Source organism: Giraffa tippelskirchi, chromosome 1 (genome assembly GCF_054371585.1).
Source record: "Giraffa tippelskirchi isolate mGirTip1 chromosome 1, T2T-mGirTip1v1.2.pri, whole genome shotgun sequence".
Classification (NCBI taxonomy): Eukaryota; Metazoa; Chordata; class Mammalia; order Artiodactyla; family Giraffidae; genus Giraffa; species Giraffa tippelskirchi.
This window is the reverse complement of record NC_137275.1, coordinates 205,595,556-205,618,949: the sequence shown is the minus strand read 5'-3', so window position 1 is coordinate 205,618,949 and position 23,394 is coordinate 205,595,556. Positions and strand designations below refer to the sequence as shown.

At 41.5% G+C, this 23,394-nt stretch overlaps 1 long non-coding RNA gene across 1 annotated transcript; it reads left to right on the top strand.

Moving 5' to 3' along the window:
* Positions 1 to 3,646: 3,646 nt before the first annotated feature.
* On the top strand, positions 3,647 to 21,592 carry LOC145539314 (uncharacterized). Its single transcript, XR_014077712.1, has 3 exons — positions 3,647 to 3,717; positions 12,273 to 12,308; positions 19,003 to 21,592. It is a non-coding gene; the product is annotated as an uncharacterized LOC145539314 (long non-coding RNA).
* The last annotated feature ends 1,802 nt before the right edge of the window (positions 21,593 to 23,394 follow it).

Genomic DNA, 23,394 nt, shown 5'->3' with positions numbered 1-23,394 from the left:
TTGGGTATTAATGGCCACATGGAGCTGAGAGTTTGAAATTAGGATTGTCTCATCAGATGCAGGGTGTTTGGTTGTTGTATGTACATCATTCCTAAGGAAGCAGTCCTTGTGCCCCAACCAACATCCAGCAGGACTTTCCTAACTAATGATCCTTCTTGCTGGAAAACGCTCATCTATCAAAAAACCATCATGGAGCCCACATGTCTAAGACCAGAATTCACTGTGTTCCTTATAGCATTACATTGTTGTTGACTATTTAGTTTTTTATCTTTTAAACGACTTTAGTATAATACTCTATAAACAAGTAATACCTTCTCATGGTTCAAAATCAAATTCTGAGAAATGGAATATGCAGTGACAAGTCCTACTTCCACCTCTTTCCCCGCTTCAATTCAATCTTCTTTCCCAGAGAAAACCAGAGTTATCTGTTTCATTAAAATATTTCCAGAGATGTGTTTTGCAACTAAAAACGAATGTAATTGATATTCATTTTTTAAAATGTCTCCAGTTTTTTTTTCTGGTTGAAAATTCACATATGTTCCAATGTATCCAAGTATAGTTTCAATGATTGTGTTTGTACTGGTATTACAGCTCCTCTGTTTCTAGAATTAATTCCTAGAACAAGAATTTCTACAGTCTCTTAAATTTCAAATTACCTGAAAAGATAGGATGGCCAGATCAAGCAAATAAAAATAACAAATGCCTAAATGAATTTGATTTTTGAATTTTGCATAAACAACAAATTAGTTTTCAGTCTAGCTGTGCCCTATGCAATATTTTGGATATAGTTTTATGCAAATCATTTTCCTCATTATCTGATATTTGCATTTACCTGGAAACCTGTATTTCATCTGGCAACACTACCAAAAAAGTGTAACATAGTAAGCTATTATTTGTTACTCATTCCTATGAGAAAGAGGGGCTTCCCTTGTGACTCAGACAGTAAAGAATCTGCCTGCAATGCATGAGACTCAGGTTCGATCCCAGGGTCGGGAAGATCGCCTGGAGAAGGAAATAGCAATCCACTCCAGTATTCTTGCCTAGAGAATTCCTGGACAGAGGAGCCTGGCAGGCACAGTCCATGGGGTCACAAAGAGTCGGACACGACTGAGCGACTACAGTTCACACTATGAGAAAGAGAACTGGGCGTAAAGAGACTGGAGTGTGCATCTTGGGTCCAACACAAAATACAATTGCAAACACATAAAATCTGCAGACTCTGGATGAAATGGATTTGGAAGAGCCATCACATAGCATTGAAAGTTTAGGCTTAGTAGGACTAAGGACAGAAATAAGGAATGAGAAGGCAAAAAAATCTTCTCTTTCCTTGTGTTGAAAGGACTAAATATCCCAGAGCACTGGTTTTTCTAGATGTTAAAAATCCATTACCCACGAAATGGACGTGCACCTTGAGAAAAATGCCAAAAGTTTATCTAGCAATGTCCAATCTCCATTCACACAAATCCACTTCCATCTAAATCCTAGCCTGCAAACCCTGCTTATAAGCTTGTGAATTTCCTGTCTGCATTACATACCCTTGCTCTTTAGAACCTAGGCTCATCATTAGATATGGACCCACCTGCATGGAAATAATGGGAGCATCTCTTTTTTAATAATTTGTTTGATTCTTATTTTCATATTGAGAATCAACGTCAGTTTATCACTATCAAAATGATACGAAAGAATATTCGCCTTTTGTGTTGTGAGAAGAAAGGATTTTAGGAATCTTGTCAAGGGATATGAAGGGTGAAAACTTCAGAGGACTACAACCAGATCTCTTGGGAGACAGGAGTCACTCCCTTCTATAGCAGGGATTGTGGGGTGTTGGCGAAAGAAAGAGAGGTTTAGAAGGACAGTTCCATATGGTGAAAAAGAATCCTATTGGTGCTTATGAAGTTCCTTGTACCTTGCAAGAAAAATGGACTCACAAGAAGGTGAGAGATGAGTTGAGAGTATTTAAAGTAATATCATGGTGAACTTTATATCAAGAAACTCCTGTTGGGGGCTGAAAAAATTACTTGGAAATATGGCTCAGTACTTGGTCTTTTACCGTGAAGGAGAACTTAAATGGTATTCAGCCAATGCTAGACTTGATGCCAGAGGGATGGTGAGGCAGAATACAAGAAAGGGATGCTTTCCTGTTGCTTCCTCCCCTTGTTCAGTCCTTCAACCAGTTACAAGATTCTCACTCATAACTGTGATAAAGTATTTGAATGAGGCCTCTCAGGGCCACTGATACAAAAATTGCATCATGGAAAAATGATCTGATCTCAATTCTGCAATCATTTTTGTACTACTTCAAAATACTACACCCCAGAGACAGGTATAATCAAATCAGCCCAAATATAATTTGGGAAGACCAGACATGGGAGGAAATATCTAAAATTCCTTTAGATCATGATCTCTGACTATTCCTGCAGAGACATTAGGGGCAGGCATTGATTACAGAGAAAAAGTATCTCTGGACATGGATCACAAGCATCAGAAGACAGTTTATCTTCCACATCACTATGGAGCATTAAAGACAGAAAAAGATACAATGTTTGTGTCTTGTGGCATTTTCAAGTCTGTGCACTTGGAAGCTCTTAGTACTGTTAAATATGAGGGATCTTCAGAAGCATTCTGTTGAGTGAGAAATGCTCTAATCTTGCAATTGACCAGAAAGAAGATTTGCTGATTGAGGTTTCTTTGGCAAACATTACAAACTCAGGTCAATAAGTTGATTCTCCTACTATTTATTTTTTTTATTGCTAACTGAAATTTTGCAATATATTACCAAAAAAGGGAGAGAGTAAAATTGTTCCCGTAGTATTAATACCTGTTGTGATTAAATTGAACCAGATTGTCATCTTACTCAGGGTTATAACAAAAACTTTACAAAGAAAACACTCAATATTTACTGAAAAAAACTCCGTGTATTAAATACACTACAAGAAATATTTCAGTAGAGTATATGCATTTGGAAGAACTCTAGGAATGGAATCAGGAGAAAGCATCTTAAGAGTGTTTCCAGGTCTGAAACTCTTTGCTAGAATTGTTCTTTAACAGAAACGTCCAGCTTGCTAGGAAAGAGATCTGGTTTTTGACAGACATAAACAAGAAGCAAGGAACTGCAGTCTGAAGGTCATGAAAGCACTTGCTCCAATTTGAGGATATTGTGAGAAGGATGCTGCTGCTACTAAGTCGCTTCAGTCGTGTCCAACTCTGTGCGATCCCATGGACAGCAGCCCACCAGGCTCCTCTGTCCACGGGATTCTCTAGGCAAGAATACTGGAGTGGGTTGCCATTTCCTTCTCTATATGATAAGGATGGAGCTCTCCAAAACTCTTTGCATCTAAGCGCATGGACTTCACGTGTGCAATTTAAAAATCACAAGTGCTCATCTCACAAGAGCTAGTTTTAAGAGAGCACCACAAAGTTTCCCAGCAAGGGGACATAGCCAGAGAAGCTCCTCAGGATACCCCGACCCTCCATTTCTCTCCTCTCCAGCAGGGACTTAAAAGGACAGTTTCCCATAAGTCCTGTGCTTGCACGCACAGGACTCTAGGGGCTCTAGCGCAAGCCAAGTGCGGTCGTCTAATGGCTCTTCCAAGGGTCTGTTGAGGCTGTCTGCTCAGGAAAACAGGAGCGCACGCGCGAGCTTGGAGGGCGGAGCCCCAACGGTTGTCTCAGCTGTGGGCCGGACCTCTTAAGGCCGCCTCCAGAGTCGACGTGGAGGTAAGGGATGAAGGGACCCTTCAAACTGCGGTGGTGTCACGCTCTGACTGCTGTTCACCCTGTCGGGTATTTGTGCCTTTGTCTGTGTAGGGGAGACTCCCCGCAATGTGGATTCATGCCCCTATAGAGCTCAGTTCCCTTTGCTGTGTTTACACCAGGGGTATTGTTGCAAAGAGTCGGACACGACTGAGCGACTGAACTGAACTAAACTGAATTGGCCGTGGGCGAGCAGGCTGCAAGAACGGTTCGGTGACTGTGGGCGTAAGTTGTGGATTAAACAGTGTGAGAGAGCCGTTAAACAGGTGCCATTCTGTCCACGTGTTCTGAAGAGTACGAAAGCTAGACGGAAGTTCTTCCGATTTGAAAGCCCTCATCAGGTTCCCAAGAACTAGCACAGGTTATAGGAAAATGAGTGGAAAGTGAGTGAAGATTTAAAGTACACTCTCATGGTTTCAGTGGTGTCTTCATTTTTAACGTAGACATCAATCGATTGTTCAATTGATTTGGACACAAATGTTCAAACTGCACTCTTTTGTCCACGATGGAAGAAACTTTGCTGAATGTAGTAATAAACATTGATTCATAGTCTGATGTCAATTCAGTATTGATTTGCAAGCATAGACGGGGTTCGTATGTAATCAGTTGGTTGGTGGGAATCTGATATGTAGTCAAATGTGTGGGTTGGTTTTGTTTGTGAATATTTGTGTTTAAGGGAAAGTTATGTTTTTGTGAGAATGTGTAAGGTAAATCCTTGAAGGGTATCTGAAGGGTGTTGAGATTTAATGGAGACATACTCAAGGAGTTAGTTAGTGGTTAGGTGTTTGTCATTTGGTATTTGGGGAATATTTTTACATGTGTCTTTTTCACCCATGAATTTGAGAATTTCTGTATGTCTCATGATGGATTTGCATATGCATAATGGCAGTGTTAGGAAAAAGACTGGTGTGTATTAGTTTGGGTATACTATCTGTTTTGTGTATTTGGGGGATGTAGGATGATCATTTGTGTATTCAGGATATCATTTGTGCATTGTGTAAGGAGGTAAGGGATGAAGGGACCCTTCAAACTGCGGTGGTGTCACGCTCTGACTGCTGTTCACCCTGTCGGGTATTTGTGCCTTTGTCTGTGTAGGGGAGACTCCCCGCAATGTGGATTCATGCCCCTATAGAGCTCAGTTCCCTTTGCTGTGTTTACACCAGGGTTATTGTTGCAAAGAGTCGGACACGACTGAGTGACTGAACTGAACTAAACTGAATTGGCCATGGGGGAGCAGGCTGCAAGAACGGTTCGCCGCCTTACGGGCTTATGTGGTTTGTGTGTGTGTATCTTCAGGAGCTGTGTATGTATCTTTTGCTGTGTAGGGGGAAAGTCTGTGGCTATTTTATGGAACTGATAGATGTAGGTGTGTTATGTTTGTATTATGTATTATGTAGGATGGAAGAGTTAATTCTGTGTGAGAGTTTGGGAATGTGGGGTTATGCATATGCAGGTAGTGTGGGATGTGTATTTGAAACAGAGAGTATATATAGTTATATGTTTGCTTATTTGTAGTGCAGTGGGTAATTGTGGCTCTATTTGGAGCTTGTGGAGAGTTGTATGTAAAGTAAGTTTGTGTGTATATTCAAGGGGCGTGGCCATTTGGAGGAATATCTGCTAGTGCTATGTATTTGTATTTCTCAGTAGGGGCCTCTTAGGCGTATATATTTTGAGAAGTGAGTGTATGTGTATCTGATGAGAAGGTGAGGTTCCATGTTTATACACAGGAGCTGGAGAATTGCACTTATATGTATTAGGAATCTGTGACACGATTATTTGTTAGTATTTGCAGATGTATGAGCTGGCTCCTACAAACTAGGGATCATTTGATCTGTGGAAGTTATTTCCTAAGTGGTTTCCTGGAGATACTTCTATGTGTGTTACTTGTGAATAGTAATTTGTGTGTATGTCATCAAAGGGTGTATGAATTATCAAAGTTTGTTCGTGAGGTATGGAGTTGTTAGGAGTATTCTAAGTGCATTTCTTTGGAGACTGCTAGGGTGTTTATACATGCGTTTGGTAGTAGATAGTAAGAGGTGGTCTGTGTATGTTAGCATGAGGGTAGATAGATGTATATAGTGTCCTTTGTTTATATGTTTGGGGAGCAGTGGGGAGGTTGTGTTCTGGAAAGGTAGTGTTTGAGGAGGATCTCTATGTTCAAAGGTTGGGAATGTTTGTAAAACTGTGTCCATAGGTGTGTGAGAATTGCATGTGTATATTAGAGAACAGAAATTGTTGGTGTTTTTGCATTTTGTGTGTGTCTTAGCATTTGGGATGTATACTCGTGAGTAGTTTATGGATGTATGTATTTGTGATTTGTGAGTATATCAGGAGGCTTAGCGTCCTCTTTGTGTTTATTTCAAAATGTAACGCCTGAAGAATTTAGCAGTGTTGTTTGTTTGTGTGTTCTCAGTACTGGTAAGTTGGACTTATATAAGTATAGTTAACTCTATAACATCATGGGTTTGAACCACACGGGTCCACTCCTAGTGGATTTTTTTTCAGTAAATACTACAGTACTACTACATGATCCATGGATACAGAAGCATTGAATGGAGGGTTGGTACCCTAATCCCCAAGTTGTTCAAGGTTCAGCTGTATTTGATAAGTGTAGGTTGTTTGTGGCTGTGTGTATTTGAGTCCCTGGGGCTATGAGGTAAGTATTCTGGCAGATGTGAGAGCTCAGTAGATGTTGTCTGTTATGTGTATGTTCAGAAATCTGGAGTATATGTATTTTAGGGCTGTGAATTGCATGTGGGTCTTTTGGGGGCTGCTCATGAAACAATTGTGTACCTCGTGAGCCTATGTATATACATGTACAGTGTGTCATCTGAGTGGTATATTGGTTGCACATGTTTGTGTTCAGGCCCATGTTGTGTGTGTATATCTATATAGTTGTAAGAGTGGCATGTGAATATTCAGTGTGAGTAGGTTTTTGTCTATAAAAATTTAGGTAGTAAGAGGTGGTCTCTGTGTATATTTATTTAAGATGAGAGTAGAAATGTACATGTGTGTTCAGAATATATGTGTATGGATATACATACGTACTCACATATATGAATATGTGTGTTGTGTCCTTTTGCTTATATATCTGTGGTGGGAGTTGAGGGGCCTACTCTGGTTGTAAGTGGATCGTGAGCACATACTCATATGAAAAGATTTGGGATGTGCTGACACTGATTTATCCTAGCTTGGGATAGTCAATGGTGGATATCTCCTCTCGGTTCTGTGTTCAGTGAGGTCAAGTAGGTAGCTTGAAACTGCTCATGCCGGGAATATCTATACCATGTAGACACCACAAATGAAGTCTTTCCTACCTTTCTCAGAGAGCTTTTTATTAAGCATTTACCAGCAAACCACTGATGTGTGTATTTAGATGTATGTATGTGTGACACAAGAATATTTGGGCATCAGTGGGAATGTATGGGACACTTATGTGGTTGTGAGTGGGGCTTCTGGGGTTGAAATAAAGAGGTGGAAACAGGAGGGTGTGCTATTTACTAGGAGGAAACTAAACAAATAATGAATATAATTTTGTTTGCTTGCTTAGTTGTATTTTTGCGCTATTTTATTGCATTCCTATTTTCTCCAAAGTTGAGTCATTTCTTGAACCTGGAACAAACGGTGTTATTTTTGCATAAGTTCTTCTTTCCTCAAGGTCTGTCTCATGTCATTCCTCTGCCTTCCCTCTCAGGTTTTCCTTTCCCTGCCTTCCACCTTCCTCTAATAATTGTTTAACAAATGCTAAATTTTAGAAATGGTTTCTGCTCTCAGTGTTCAGCTTCTAAAGCACCTTCTTTTATTTCTGGAGTCTACAGTCTAATTCACTGAAAAACAGTCAGCCCTTCTCCTCCTTTTTCACTTTTTGATTAATTATTATTAATCATTTTGTGACTTCCCAGTTCCAAAAAGCTTTTCTCCTAATTCCACCTTACAAGCAAGTGTTCTAGTACACTCCTTGACACTGCCATCACCTCCAAACTGCTATATCCCATATATATATATATATATATATGTCTTGTCAGTTTCACATCCCTAAAACTTCTCAAACTTTTCTTTGTCTCACCATGTCTGTCCACTATCTTAGTTTAAGCATTCATCTGAATCTCTGATATAACCACATCCATTTCATTTTTCCCTTCCTGTTAATCCGTTCTCCCCAGAGTAATTTTCTTGAGAAACAAAATCTAATCTGTCATTGGATGCCTAATATCTATCAATGGCTTACCTTTGCTTTAAGGATAAAAAGCAAAGTCCTTAGTGGGACTTACACTGCCCTGCCAAAATCTGTACTCCCTTTGATTCTGTTCTCTCCTTTGTCTATTTCACCCACTGCCTTCTTTCAGTTCTTTGAATGTGCTCTCACCTCAGGGGACTTTGCACATGCTATTCTCTCTGCTTAGAATGTTCTTTTCCTTACTTGCAACATTACTTATTAGTCACATTTTTCCCCAATATTACTGAGGAAAAATTGACAATATAGTGGTATATACTTAAAGGGTAAAATGAGATTTAATCCATTTATTGAAGATTAGAATAATTACCAAGGTGAAGATAATACATTCATCACCTCACACAACTCTTCTTTTCAGGCAAGAATGCTTGTGATGTACTGTCTCAGTAATTTTCAAGTATATAATACCATATTATTAACCATAGTCAACATGCTTCCACAGTCACACCAACATTTGTTATCTCTTGTCTTTTTGACTTCAGCCATCTTAACCTGTGTGAGATGATATCTCACTGTGGTTTTGATTTTCATTTCCCTGATGCTTAGTGGTGTTGAGCATCTTTTCACTTTGACTGTTAGAATGTCTTCCTTGAACTCATCACATTCTAAACATCTGTACATCCTTTAGATCTCAGATTCAACATCACTTCTCAAGAGAAAATTTCTCAGATTCCCAGCGCAGGTCATCACAGAGATAAATTCTGGCAAGTAAGGAAGAAAGTGTACGTGCTTGGAATTCCATTTGCTCTTCTGGATGTACTCTTCGCTTTTCTCTGGATTATACCCAAGGGAGCCAATCTGTGCAGATCACACCAAAGTCTCTTTGGCCCCATGGCTTCTGATTGGGGAGAACAGTCTGAGTAGGGTGCATAGGCAGGAACTCAGAATCAGGTGGGGTGTCTTGGCTTTTATCCCCCTGCTTCCTCCTTTCGGGTCCCTGAAGACTAGCTGCTCCTTCAACCAAGCACTTACTAAGCTTCTGTCAGGCAGGAGTTTCTGCCAGCTTTCTTGATTTCCAGGTTCCTGTAACTGCCCCTCATTCCTCCTGTCACCACTTCAGGCCCATAGGTACCATCAGCAATGTGGTCACATACTCCATTATTACTTGTGGCTTCTTTAATCTCTGCCCACTCTTTTGTAAACAGATCTTGTCTTCAACACTCCTCAAATTACTGTCTCCAAGTGTTCACCTGTTTCCCCTGGGGACCCTGATAGAGACATTGCCCCTGGGGATTTTTCAGATAACTAAAATTTACATTACTGGTGTCAAAACCCTTCTTCTGGCCAACAATAAGGGATTATCTAATCTATTGTATTTACGAAATAGAATGCTATTGGTTATTGAAAAATCATATTTTTGAAAAACAGAAACAGGATCCAAAGGAATATACTGAATTTGATCTCAGTTTTATAAAACCAAAGAAAATAAACTAAAACAAATGTGTGTGTATAAAAGAGTCAACATATATGTTCCCAAAATGGTAATAGCTCCTTTCAGAATGAGTTATTTTTTTTTTATGATTTTTCTATTCTTTCTCAGTTGTCTGCAATAATGCTACATTACCAGGATGATGAAATATATATACATATATGTTATTTTAAAACACTTTTTCTTGATCTAATGCAAGTTATAAAAGTAATTAATCAATTAAAGTGAAAGTTAAATAAGACAATGAAAATATATTGCCTAGCATATGTGCCTATCAGTTGGCACAGAGGAAGCATTCAATATGTCAAAATAGCTTATTACGAATCATGTTTTACATACCTCTATGCCTTATGAAACTAAATACAGATAATAGAAATTAGCTTTTTCTGAATGACTTGGGATGTTAATCATTATATTGTACTTTAATATTATAGCATGCTGCTCTGAGCTCAGTTCAATCCTATCATTTAGCATATAAGAAAATGTATAATACGGAATCATCCTCAGAAGGCTCAGGTGACTTCACGGAGAACATGTGCTGCTATTTAGTGCTCTCGGCTCACCCTATCCTCCAAAGACTTTCTCCAAGACATCCTTCCTTCCCTCCAGAGAAACGCTTCTTTTCCTGTATTTATCACTACCCACAACTTAGTTAATACTATTACAGGCTTTTTGTTAAGTAACTATGTCTATTTCTATGTTTACCATAGTACATCAAGCACAATTTTTTCTTCTTTCCTCCTTGTCTCGGTTCTATTTTGGTTCTGGAAATGGAGCTAATCTGGTAAAATGAGTGCTAGTGATAGAACACAGTAAAACGACATCAGAAAGTTTCAGAAGAAAATTAACTTTAAAAAAAGAATGAATGCCATCAACTTTTAGAGATCATCAACATGTCTTGCACTCACCTTCAGAAATCACACAAATGGGACTTCCTGACAGGCCAGTGGTTAACACTCTGTGCTTCCAATGCAGGGGCACAAGTTCAGTCCCTGGTCAGGGCACTAAGACCCCACATGCCTTGTGGCCAAAAAAAGTTTCTTTTTAAGATTTAAAAAAATAATAATTGAAAAAAAAAAAAGAGAAATCACTCGAATGTGTATTGTCACCTTTTTTCCAACTCTTTATCCTAACAGTACTTTGGTAATATATACTTTACATGTGAAAAAATGAGCAGATTTAAGTGTAAAGTTTATTGAATTTTGACAGACATACTTGTACAACCAAAGTCTAGATCAATATAAAGAAAAGACTTGTGAAAAAAGAAAGACGGAGAGCACTGCATTTCACCCAGTTCTGCAAAGATTAACTTGCTGCAGTTGCTGACTGACAGTGCATTCTACTTCAGAGGAAATTAAGATGAAAACAGGATGGAGCACTCTTTGCTTCAGACAGAAGAAATTAAAATGATAGCAGGATGCTCTGTGCTTTGGACAAGCAGGGCCTTACACGGTTAGATGTGTCTCAGGAAGAATTTTAGTGAATGAAGTTTCTTACAACTTTCCATACATTGGTGCATTGAAATGCACCAAAATCATTAGCTTGATACATCCGTTCTTGATGACTAGCAGTAATCTGTTATCAAGATATATAATACACTTGACTGCATGTATTCCCCAGCCAAAAATCATATATAAATTAGTTTCCCCAGCTATCTCTTTGGAGCAGTTTCTCAGAGCTACTGAAAGGCTCTCGCTTGGGTTAAGTCTTCAATAAGACCCTAAATGAAACTTAGCTCACAACTCTTACACTGTGCAATTTTCTTTCCGTCTGTAGTCCTTCACCTCGGAAAATGCCATGTTTTTCTATGCCCTGAACCCTCCCTCCCCTGACTCCCTGCCATGGCACAACACAACCACTATTCTGATTTCTTAACTTGCTTTTGTCTGTTCTTGAACTTCCTATAAATGGAATCATACAGTGTGCTATTATGTATATCAATTGTTCCTTCCTTTATATTGCTGTAGGATTCAACTGTATGAATATACCACAATTTCTTTGTCCATTCTTCTGTCAATAGACAGTGGGGTTGTTTCCAGTTTGGGTTATTATGAATAAAGGTGCTATGAATATTCCTGTACAAGTACAAATAAAGTGATGAATACAGAAAGTGTGAAAAAGGTTTGTGTACATGGTACAAGTTTCTGAAGACATTAAACTGCCTTTGAAATCTTTTATTGTTACTTTGATTAAGTGGATAACTATTGTTTCACAGAGAATGTAAGCTGGTACCAAACTGGAATTTGGTTTTCTCTCCCTGATTAAAAGAACAAAGTTTTCTTGGAATATGGCTTTTGGTAACAGACTATGTAGATTTCTTTGCCTTTAAGTGATTCATATTTGTTTTTTAAATCTTTTGTTACTTCGATAAAATGAACGAGTATTATTTCACAAAGCTCTATGAAGACTATGGCACACATAGACAAAGCTCATTCTGCTTCTACAAAATTAACCCTTCATCAGGGAATTTAAAATTGATAACAATGGCTGTAAACCAAACAGCTGGGGCTATAGGAAATCCAATATGGCTGCTTGGCTTTTCCTGGCTCCCTGACAAACCTCACTTTTATTTGCTAGGATAAGGCTTTTCCTGGCTGCAGGGTTGGTGTCTCACAATGGAGAAAAAATGGTTGAAATATGTTTTCTACAATCTCCAGTGATCAAGGCACCACTTTACTGGACAAACCATACAAGCATTACAGTTTTCACGACTTTTTGTCTGACATACTGCTGGCTTCTAATCTTTCTTTTCAGATATAAAGAGGATCTTCTCAAGTTACTGATTGTTTAAAGCAACTTAGTAATTTACACCTGTGGGTAAAATTATAATTTTTTCTCTCTGTCTTATCCTTCCAGAAATCGCAGACACTGGGTGCTGAACAGATTTATCAGGTAAATAAAAAGACTGTCTCTCAACATATACAGAAATCTCAAAGTATACAGGGGAGCTCTAAAAGAAAAACCCACCTCAACAAAAACTGATGTCAGTCCTATGACATTTATAGTCAATCAGTTCAGTTCAGTTCAGTCGCTCAGTCGTGTCCGACTCTTTGCGACTCCATGAATCGCAGCACGCCAGGCCTCCCTGTCCATCACCAACTCCAGGAGTTTACCCAAACTCATGTCCATTGAGTCGGTGATGCCATCCAGCCATCTCATCCTCTGTCGTCCCCTTCTCCTCCTGCCCCCAATCCTTCAAAGCATCATGGTCTCTTCCAATGAGTCAACTTTTCACATCAGGTGCCAAAGTATTGGAGTTTCAGCTTCAACATCTGTCCTTCCAGTGAACACCCAGGACTGATCTCCTTGAGGATGGACTGGTTGGATCTCCTTGCAGTCCAAGGGACTCCCAAGAGTCTTCTCCAACACCACAGTTCAAAAGCATCAATTCTTTGGCACTCAGCTTTCTTCACCATCCAACTCTCACATCCATACATGACCACTGGAAAAACCGTAGTCTTGACTAGACAGACGTTTGTTGGCAAAGTAACGTCTCTGCTTTTAAATATGCTATCTAGGTTGGTCATAACTTTCCTTCCAAGGAGTAAGTGTCTTTTAATTTCATGGCTGCAATCACCATCTGCAGTGATTTTGGAGCCCCCCAAAATAAAGTCTGACACTATTTCCACTGTTTCCCTATCTATTTCCCATGAAGTGATGGGACCAGATGCCATGATCTTAGTTTCCTGAATGTTGAGCTTTAAGCCAACTTTTTCACTCTCCTCTTTCACTTTCATCAAGAGGTTCTTTAGTTCTTCTTCAATTTCTGCCGTAAGTGTGGTGTCATCCGCATATCTGAGGTTATTGATATTTATCCCAGCAATCTTGATTCCAGCTTGTGCTTCTTCCAGCCCAGCGTTTCTCATGATGTACTCTGCATAAAAGTTAAATTAGCAGGGTGACAATATACAGCCTTGATGTATTCCTTTTCCTATTTGGAACCAGTCTGTTGTTCCATGTCCAGTTCTAACTGTTGCTTCCTGACCTGCATACAGGTTTCTCAAGAGGCAGGTCAGGTGGTCTGGTATTCCCATCTCTTTCAGAATTTTCCACAGTTTATTGTGATCCATACTGTCAAAGGCTTTGCATAGTCAATAAAGCAGAAATAGATGTTTTTCTGGAACTCTCTTGCTTTTTCGATGATCCAGCGGATATTGGCAATTTGATCTCTGGTTCCTCTGCCTTTTCTAAAACCAGCTTGAACATCTGGAAGCTCACGGTTCACATATTGCTGAAGTCTGGCTTGGAGAATTTTGAGCATTACTTTACTAGCGTGTGAGATGAGTGCAATTGTGCGACAGTTTGAGCATTCTTTGGCATTTCCTTTCTTTGGGATTGGAATGAAAACTGACCTTTTCCAGTCCTGTGGCCACTCCTGAGTTTTCCAAATTTGCTGACATACTGTGTGCAGCACTTTCACAGCATCATCTTTTAGGATTTGAAATAGCTCAACTGGAATTCCATCACCTCCACTAGCTTTGTTTGTAGTGATCCTTGCTAAGGCCCCCTTCACTTCATATTCCAGGATGTCTGGCTCTAGGTGAGTGATCACACCATCGTGATTATCTGAATCATGAAAATCTTTTTTGTATAATTCTTCTGTGTATTCTTGCCACCTCTTCTTAATATCTTTTGCTTCTGTTAGGTCCATACCGTTTCTGTCCTTTATCAAGCCCATTTTTGCATGAAATGTTCCCTTGGTATCTCTAATTTTCTTGAAGAAATCTCTAGTCTTTGCCATTCTGTTGTTTTCCTCTATTTCTTTGCATTGATTGCTGAGGAAGGCTTTCTTATCTCTCCTTGCTATTCTTTGGAATTCTGCATTCAGATAGGAATAGCTTTCCTTTTCTCCTTTGCTTTTTGCTTCTCTTAATTCACAGCTATTTGTAAGGCCTCCTCATACAGCCATGTTGCTTTGTTGCATTTCTTTTCCATGGGGATGGTCTTGATCCCTGTCTCCTCTACAACGTCACGAACCTCTGTCCATAGTTCATCAGGCACTCTGTCTATCAGATCTAGTCCCTTAAATCTATTTCTCACTTCCACTGTATAATCATAAAGGATTTGATTTAGGTCATACCTGAATGGTCTAGTGGTTTTCCCTACTTTCTTCAATTTAAGTCTGAATTTGGCAATAAGGAGCTCATGATCTGAGCCACAGTCTGCTCCCGGTCTTGTTTTTGCTGACTGTATAGAGCTTCTCCATCTTTGGCTGCAAAGAATATAATCAATCTGATTTCGATGTTGACCATCTGGTGATGTCCATGTGTAGAGTCTTCTTTCGTGTTGTTGGTTTGCTATGACCAGTGCGTTCTCTTGGCAAAACTCTAGTAGCCTTTGCCCTGCTTCATTCTGTACTCCAAGACCAAATTTGCCTGTTAACGCCAGGTGTTTCCTGACTTCCTACTTTTGCATTCCAGTCCCCTATAATGAAAAGGACATCTTTTTTGGGTGTTAGTTCTAAAAGGTCTTGTAGGTCTTCATAGAACCGTTCAACTTCAGCTTCTTCAGCATTACTGGTTGGGGCATAGACTTGGATCACCGTGATATTGAATGGTTTGCCTTGGAAACGAACAGAGATCATTCTGTCATTTTTGAGATTGCATCCAAGTACTGCATTTCAGACTGTTTTGTTGAGTATGATGGCTACTCCATTTCTTCTAAGGGATTCCTGCCCACAGTAGTAGTTATAATGGTCATCTGAGTTAAATTCACCCATTCCAGCCCATCTTAGTTTGCTGATTTCTGAAATGTTCATGTTCACTCTTGCTATCTCCTGTTTGACCACTTCCAATTTGCCCTGAATTCATGGACCTAATATTCTAGGTTCCTATGCAATATTGCTCTTTACAGCAATATATATAGTCAATGGACCAAAATTATTTTAGGAAGGAAATTAGTTTTGATTATGTTTAATAAAAATAGGGATAATTGTAGAAAAATATTATGTTTCACTGAATACTAAGCTCTAGTTTTGTTCATTAAGATCTGTATTTACTAAGACTCATTTCTGAGATAGTTCCTTGTTATATTTCTAAGAAGTTTAATTAAGTTACTGAAAAGGACATTCTGAGTTTGTTTCTGAAGCTTATCTCTAAAGCCTATCTTATCTCTAAACCGATCTTTGACTAAAGATTAGATCCTTCAAGATCTACAACCAGGAGATTAACAGCAGCCTATAGTCATGTAACAAACTTAAGTCAGATGACTTGGAGATATCACTGGGCTATACCTAATGGAAGTTCTTTACTTAAGTTCTTACTTATGATTTTACTATTAGTGCTAACTATATTGTTTTCTACATTGCCTGTTTCAAAAAGTGTTGTCCCTTACATTATCAATTGAGTGACTGAGCCACTGATATAATGATGGTATACAGTTCCATATGAAATCCGTAATTGTAGCAATGTGATTAGAAGAAGCAACAAAAGGAAATATTTTCTGGACCAAGAGGCTAGTAAGACGGGTGTGGTCCAGAGACTCTTGCTGTTCACAGGGCCTAGTCCAGTAACAGCACACAGAGTGGCCAATCTGTGAAATCTTTGACAGACCTGGAAAAGAGCCTTCCCAGCACCGTGGGACAAGATGGTCATGAAATGCCCCAACCGATGGTCAAACTCATGGCCATAATGGGGCCCTGCTGACTGGAAAATGGCACTTGCCAACTTCCTCTACAAAGATTAAATCATGGACATTATACCTGCTGACCTTTAACATCCCCTGAAAGGAGTTCCTGGTGGAAATCAGAAATTAGGGACTCACTCTGTGCTCTTGGAAAAATGGACAAAACAGGCCTTCAGATAGTTAGATATTTTCAGGTAAAAATTTTCTTGAGCCCAAATTCTTGCATCTTCTCATACCTAGAAAAACACTAAAACTGTTAACGGTGACAACTACAATGGCTTATATGTTAATACCACAGTAAGAGGCTAAAGCCTACTTGGACAAGCTTAGACAGCTGGCTGCCTGTCTACACTGGGTTAGAGACGCATTCTCCTAAAAAGAAATGATGAGATTTATTTTGTCTGTTAAAATTCAAGTTGTCACTCTTTCATCTACTTCTGAGAACTAGGTTTGCTATACCTACATTCAAAATGTATATGACCACACCAAATGGCTCCATTCTTACAGACAGGGCAACCCAAGCGTTGACTCTGTCTAGACCAGGATCAAATTTACTACCAAATGCAACCTGATTCTTATTCTTGCTGGGACTGCTGATTATAATAATTCTTTTACTGATTTTTGGTTTCTGCCTTTTTAATATATTCGTCTAGTTTGTTCTTCCTAAAGGATACAATGGCTTCCCAGACAAAGTAACAGTGATGTAGAGATTCTGGTCACTCTTCAAGATGGACTCCCTTGATGTTCCAGTCTGGTCATAGATCCAATCTTGCATTATGGGCCTAACCTGCTGGAAAAATACTTTAGTAATTATTCTAGCTATTTCAAATCCTGAAAGATGATGCTGTGAAAGTGCTCCACTCAATATGCTAACAAATTTGGAAAACTCAGGAGTGGCCACAGGACTGGAAAATGTCAGTTTTCATTCCAATCCCAAAGAAAGGAAATGCTAAAGAATGCTCAAAGTGCCGCACAATTGCATTCATCTCACACGCTAGTAAAGTAATGCTCAAAATTCTCCAAGCCAGGCTTCAGCAATACGTGAACTGTGAACTTCCAGATGTTCAAGCTGGTTTTAGAAAAGGCAGAGGAACCAGAGATCAAATTGCCAATATCCACTGGATCATCGAAAAAGCAAGAGAGTTCCAGAAAAACATCTATTTCTGCTTTATTGACTATGCAAAGCCTTTGACTGTGTGGATCACAATAAACTGTGGAAAATTCTGAAAGAGATGGGGATACCAGACCACCTGACCTGCCTCTGGAGAAAACTGCATGCAGGTCAGGAAGCAACAGTTAGAACTGGACATGGAACAACAGACTGGTTCCAAATAGGAAAAGGAGTACGTCGAGGCTATATATTGTTACCCTGCTTATTTAACTTATATGCAGAATACATCTTGAGAAACGCTGAGCTGGAGGAAGCACAAGCTGAAATCAGATTGCTGGGATAAATATCAATAACCTCAGATATGCAGATGACACCACACTTATGGCAGAAATTGAAGAAGAACTAAAGAGCCTCTTGATGAAAGTGAAAGAGGAGAGTGAAAAAGTTGGCTTAAAGCTCAACATTCAGGAAACTAAGATCATGGCATCTGGTCCCATCACTTCATGGGAAATAGATAGGGAAACAGTGGAAATAGTGTCAGACTTTATTTTGGGGGGCTCCAAAACCACTGCAGATGGTGATTGCAGCCATGAAATTAAAAGACGTTTACTCCTTGAAAGAAAAGTTATGACCAACCTAGATGGCATATTTAAAAGCAGAGACATTACTTTGCCAACAAGGTCCATCTAGTCAAGGCTATGGTTTTCCAGTGGTCATGTATGGATGTGAGAGTTGGATGGTGAAGAAAGCTGAGCGCCAAAGAATTGATGCTTTTGAACTGTGGTGTTGGAGAAGACTCTTGGGAGTCCCTTGGACTGCAAGGAGATCCAACCAGTCCATCCTCCAGGGGATCAGTCCTGGGTGTTCGTTGGAAGGACTGATGTTGAAGCTGAAACTCCAATCCTTTGGCCACCTCATGCGAAGAGTTCACTCATTGGAAATGACCCTGATGCTGGGAAGGATTGGGGGCAGGAGGAGAAGGGGAGGACAGAGGATGGGATGGTTGGGTGGCATCACTAACTCGATGGACATGAGTTTGGGTAAATCCGGGAGTTGGTGATGGACAGGGAGGCCTGGCATGCTGTGATTCATGGGGTCACAAAGAGTCGGACACTACTGAGCGACTGAACTGAACTGAACTTACTATTTGCACCCTGTATCTTTACTTGTCTAATGAATTTTGTATCTAAGCAGCTTGAGGCATTTAAGTTGCAAATGATTGTTCATGCTCCTACCATTTCTACTGCCTCCTCTAGCTATTACTTGGGGCCCCTGGATCAGAAACACTAAATAAAAGGGTAAGAAGAATATGTTGCTTCAGCAACTTAGGGCCAGCGCCTCTCAACAACACAAAGCAGTTAAAGACAGATTTCTTTACCCCTTTCCCATCAGCAACAATATTCTCCTAAAAGAAAAAGGGAAAACGAGAGAGTTAAAACATAGGCAAGGAGCCCAAGGCCCTTAAAGGAGGAGGTGGCAAACATTCCTTTATCCATTCTTTTGCCTTAGTCAGGTAGGACAGGTTTCTTCTAAGCCCTGTACTGGTATTGCAACAATATATCTCGCTTGAGACCTGGCCTTTCTTTAGGTCCATAACTAATGATTACACAGCACAATATATCTCACTCATGGGTATGCTTTTCTTAGAGTCTATGTTAGTGATTATAATTGTCACAAATCTTGCCTGGGAGCCTGTGTCTCAACAACAATATATCTCGCCCAGAAACACGGTGCTCTGGAACGCCTTCCTTCTGGCTAATCTTGTACTGAAGTTATCTCAGGATGTATGACTTGGGAAAGGGTCTGGTGGAATTCTTACAACCTCGAGATATTCTTTTTATCTATTTTCAGCAGCCAGTTGAGAAGTATATAGTTCAGTTCAGTCGCTCAGTTGTGTCCAACTCTGTGACCCCATGGACTGCAGCACGCCAGGCTTCCCTGTCCATCACCAACTCCTGGAGCTTACTCAGACTCATGTCCATCAAGTCAGTGATGCCATCCAACCATCTCATCCTCTGTCGTCCCCTTCTCTTCCCGCCTTCAATCTTTCCCAGCATCAGGGTCTTTTCCAGTGAGTCAGTTCTTTGCATCTGGTGGCCAAAGTATTGGAGTTTCAGCTTCAGCATCACTCCTTCCAATGAATATTCAGGACTGATCTCCTTTAGGATGGACTGGTTGGATCTCCTTGCAGTCCAAGGGACTCTCAAGAGTCTTCACCAACACCAGAGTTGTTTTTTGTTTTTTTTTCAAGCAGGGCATTATATACTTCTCATATATAACAACCTGCTTAAAAACTAGTGACGGTGGGTACTCTCCTACCCCCTTTTGCTGGAGGCTTCCTCTATCCTTTTCACTATAATAAAACTCTGTTACACAAAGCGCTGAGTGACTGAGACTGTGTTTCAGTCAAAACAGAAATTTTGAGGAAATTTTAGTTTTGAAATTTTCTCCTTCAAACACCACGAATACCAGAACCATTCACCATAAGCTTTCAGTTTCAGGTGAGGTGCAGGTGAGAACTACTACTTAAGGTCCTCAGGTTCATACTTAGTTAGCTCTGAGTTAAGAAAGGCTCACCCCATACCCTTTCCAGGATCTACCTTGAAGGCCACCTGTAACTCTGGGGACCGTTCAAAAACCCAGTTAACCTAGGGCCTGGGAAAACCTCCTTGGCGCCATCTGGGAGAGAAAGTGGTAACAACAAAGACAGATCTCCATCTGGAGAGTCCCCTCCCTGCTTGCTCACAGGCAAGTGAGGAAACCAAGGGGACTCTGGAAGGACCCCCACCTGGGGACATCCATAAAGCCCTCAGAGGTTCCTCTGACTGGACAGGAAGACAAGCCACCTTTCAGGCTCCCACATACAATTTTGTTGGCAGAGTTGGCACAGTGAGCCTGTGGTGGGAGTGGACAAATGCAACCTGGAGCCTAGTCAAAGTCCAGAAACAGCCAGGAATGAGCCGCAGAGGGAAGCTGGGGGGCAGGCCTCCCCAGCATCTTGCTCTAACATGACAGTCATGGGCATCAACGAATGCCCCCAATCTTCCAGGACCAAAGAATCTGTGGAGGAGGCCCTGTATGGAGAAGTAATTTTGAACCTAGAGTACTTATCAAATCCCAAATCATTAATATTGATATGAGGAGATCACAACCTCCAAGGTCCAATAAACATCCCTCCTCAAACACAAAGTTAGAAACCAGAAGATCTACACACCGATGAACAGTTTCATAAGCTTGAGTTCCAAGTGTTCACAGTTCCAAGGGCACGCTGTGAAACTGGGGTGCTCCTTCAAGACTGTGCCACTGACACGCTTCTCAAGGACTGTTACTCAGATATGTTCTTTGCTGCAAACATCTTGGCTCCTCAGGAATCTCTTTCCTATTCCCAGAACTTGCCCAGTGGAGATGTGTCCAATTACCAGAAGTTCTATAACATTACCTCCAGTGGAGGGAGCACCTAGGGGGCAGCAGGAGATCCTGAGACAGCAACCCCAATATAAGAGTCTGAGCAATAAGTTTGTCCCCACGGATAGGAGAGAGACTTACAGGAGGTCCAAACTAGGACAGCATAAAAAAGGGTTGGCAGAATAGAGGGCCTACGAGGCCTAAGGGATGAGTAACCTGGGCCAGCAAGAGGTATCAGCAGAGTCCCAAAGAAGCAAATTGCCACAGTTAAACCTGAAGAAGGGACAGCTTCCTTCAGAAAGCCACTTCAGAACACAGATTAAGCAGGTTCTGCAATGAATTTTCTCCAGTAAATCCAAAGGACAAGAATAGCCCCTGCAAAAAGGCAAGCTTGCAGCATCCACCGCCCAGGGCCAGGAACCAGTCAAAAGCAGATTGATTACGGACAGCAGGGCTGTTGGGGGTCAGACTCTCGGGCCAGCTGTTGGACGGATTCTAAAGAAAAGATGGAGCTTCACCATCGGCTTCATGCCTCGGAGGTAAATTGGTGCAAAGCAGAACTCTGGGCCCCATTAGGTTCACATTACTGCTACACTAGGTTTCTCTCCTACCCAGAGTAAAGGAGAGTGAGGAGAAACACAGCCCGCAATCACCAAGTTACCCTCATGGGACACATCTGTCCACAAATGAGTAAGTAGACCAGCCCCAGGGACAGCAAGTGAACCACCCAGGGAGCCAGGTCCCCCTCCAGGCAGAGCCTGCCAGCATGGATCAAGAGTGAGACGTGTCCCAGGCTGTTCCCCTCCACGGACCAAGGCACTGTCTTCTTTGGAAATATACCTCTTCTGATCAATCAGAACATGCTTTTCACGGCGTTCCTGGTAGGAAAACTCTTCTCCAAGAAAAAAATGCATATTCTGCCTAGAAAAAAAAATTTCTCTCATGTTAGCACATCCTCTACGTGCTAATGGTTTCTTCCAACCATGGATTATTTTGTTTCTTGAAATAAATGTGTTTTTTTTTTTTTTTTTCCCCATGAGAGGTGGTGGCCTCTGTCTGTGCCCTGCTCAGGGGAAGAGAGGGGATCAGGGTCTATTCTTTCCAGGTGTCTGCTTTGACTTCCAAATATGCCCCCCTAGAGTGGGATGTAGGGGAAGGGGGCAGGTGGCCGAGGTGCCCAATAGACGGTGCAGTGACTAAGGAGCCCCTGGCGTCCCACCCCCATCAACACCCCAGAGGAAAGAAGTTAGGGGCCCACGGCTAACGGGGGCCCCACCACCGAGTCTCCCTCTACTCCACCTCCCAGAGCCCAGACAGAGGGAGCCACCTGGAGCTCCTTCACCGAGGGCCGGGCTCCCAGAGACAGCAGAGCCTCTGGGCAGGGAAGTTTCACTTCTCCACAGTATAAATAATCAGCTTTCACAGCACCAGGAGCCTGGGACAGACTCAGGTTCTGTGACATATACCTACATGTGTGGCCCAAGGAAGCTCCCAGGGGACAGGTGGGACATAACAGGCCCAGGGACTGTGCAGGGGTCATAGCAAGTGTCACCTGCTCTCAGCCTTGCTCACCCCAGGGCCCGGGGTGGAAGAGGCCAGCAGACAGGATGTGTCACCCAGCGGCTGGGAAGTGACCTGTGGGGAACAAGGGTGCAATCAGCTTTCCTCCCCAGGCCCATCCACAGGGGAAGGCGCGTTTCTCTAGAGAGATTCGGGCTCTGTGTCACAGTCACTCCTCTGGTGGAGAGTCCTGCTCCAGAAGGGGCCTCTGATCCAGGAGCCAGCAGGAATGACCCTGCCTTCACGCCTGTCAGGAACCCCCCCATGTGTGACCAGGCCCGGGGCTATGGGGACAGAGGGCGCAGGTCTGCTTGTGCTGTGTTTTCTCCCTGGAGCCAAGTCCTGCCTCTGGGCCCCATCCTCCATGGAGGGCACAGCAGTGGGGGCTCAGCCAGGGTCTGAGGGGAGGATCTGGGATCCAGGTTACAGAGTGACCTCCAGAGCTCAGGAGAGGGGGGCACAGAGGAGGGACCTTGAGCCTGGTTATTCTGTTCCTGTGTGGGGTTAGTGGGGTCCCTATGGGAGATCATTGTGGGTTTGTCAGAGGTCTCTTTGCAGTAGATAAATGGATAAAGAAAGGTGATACACACACGTGCACATACATAGCATACACAATGAGATATTATTCAGCCTTAATCAAGAAAACCCTGACATTTTCAAGAACACTGAATGAACCTGGAGAATCTTTTGTTAGGTGAAATAAGCCTGACAGTATCGCTTATGTGTGGGATCTAAAAGAAAAAAAAAAAAAAAAAGGAATCACAGAACAGAGAGTAGAAATTGTTGTCTGGAGCTAGTTGTGGGGAAACGAGAATGGGTTGGCAAATGGATACAAATTTTCCATTATAAAGTGAGAAACAAAATGAAGGAATAAGGTCTGAGGAGCTAATGTACAGCATGATGTCTCCTGCATTGGCAGGCAGGTTCTTCACCACTAGTGCCACCTGAGAAGTCCTTGAATGTGCAATCTGGGCTGCTATCACACAGCTGGAATTCCATCACCTCCACTAGCTTTGTTCATAGTGATGCTTCCTAAGGCCCACTAGACTTCACATTCCAGGATGTCTGGCTCTAGGTGAGTGACCGCACCATCGTGGTTTTCTAGGTCATGAAGATCTTTTTTGTACAGTTCTTCTGTGTATTCTTGCCACCTCTTCTTAATACATTCAGCTTCTGTTAGGTCCATACCATTTCTATTCTTTACTGTGTCTATCTTTGCATGAAATATTCCCTTGGTATCTCTGATTTTCTTGAAGAGACCTCTGGTCTTTCCCATTC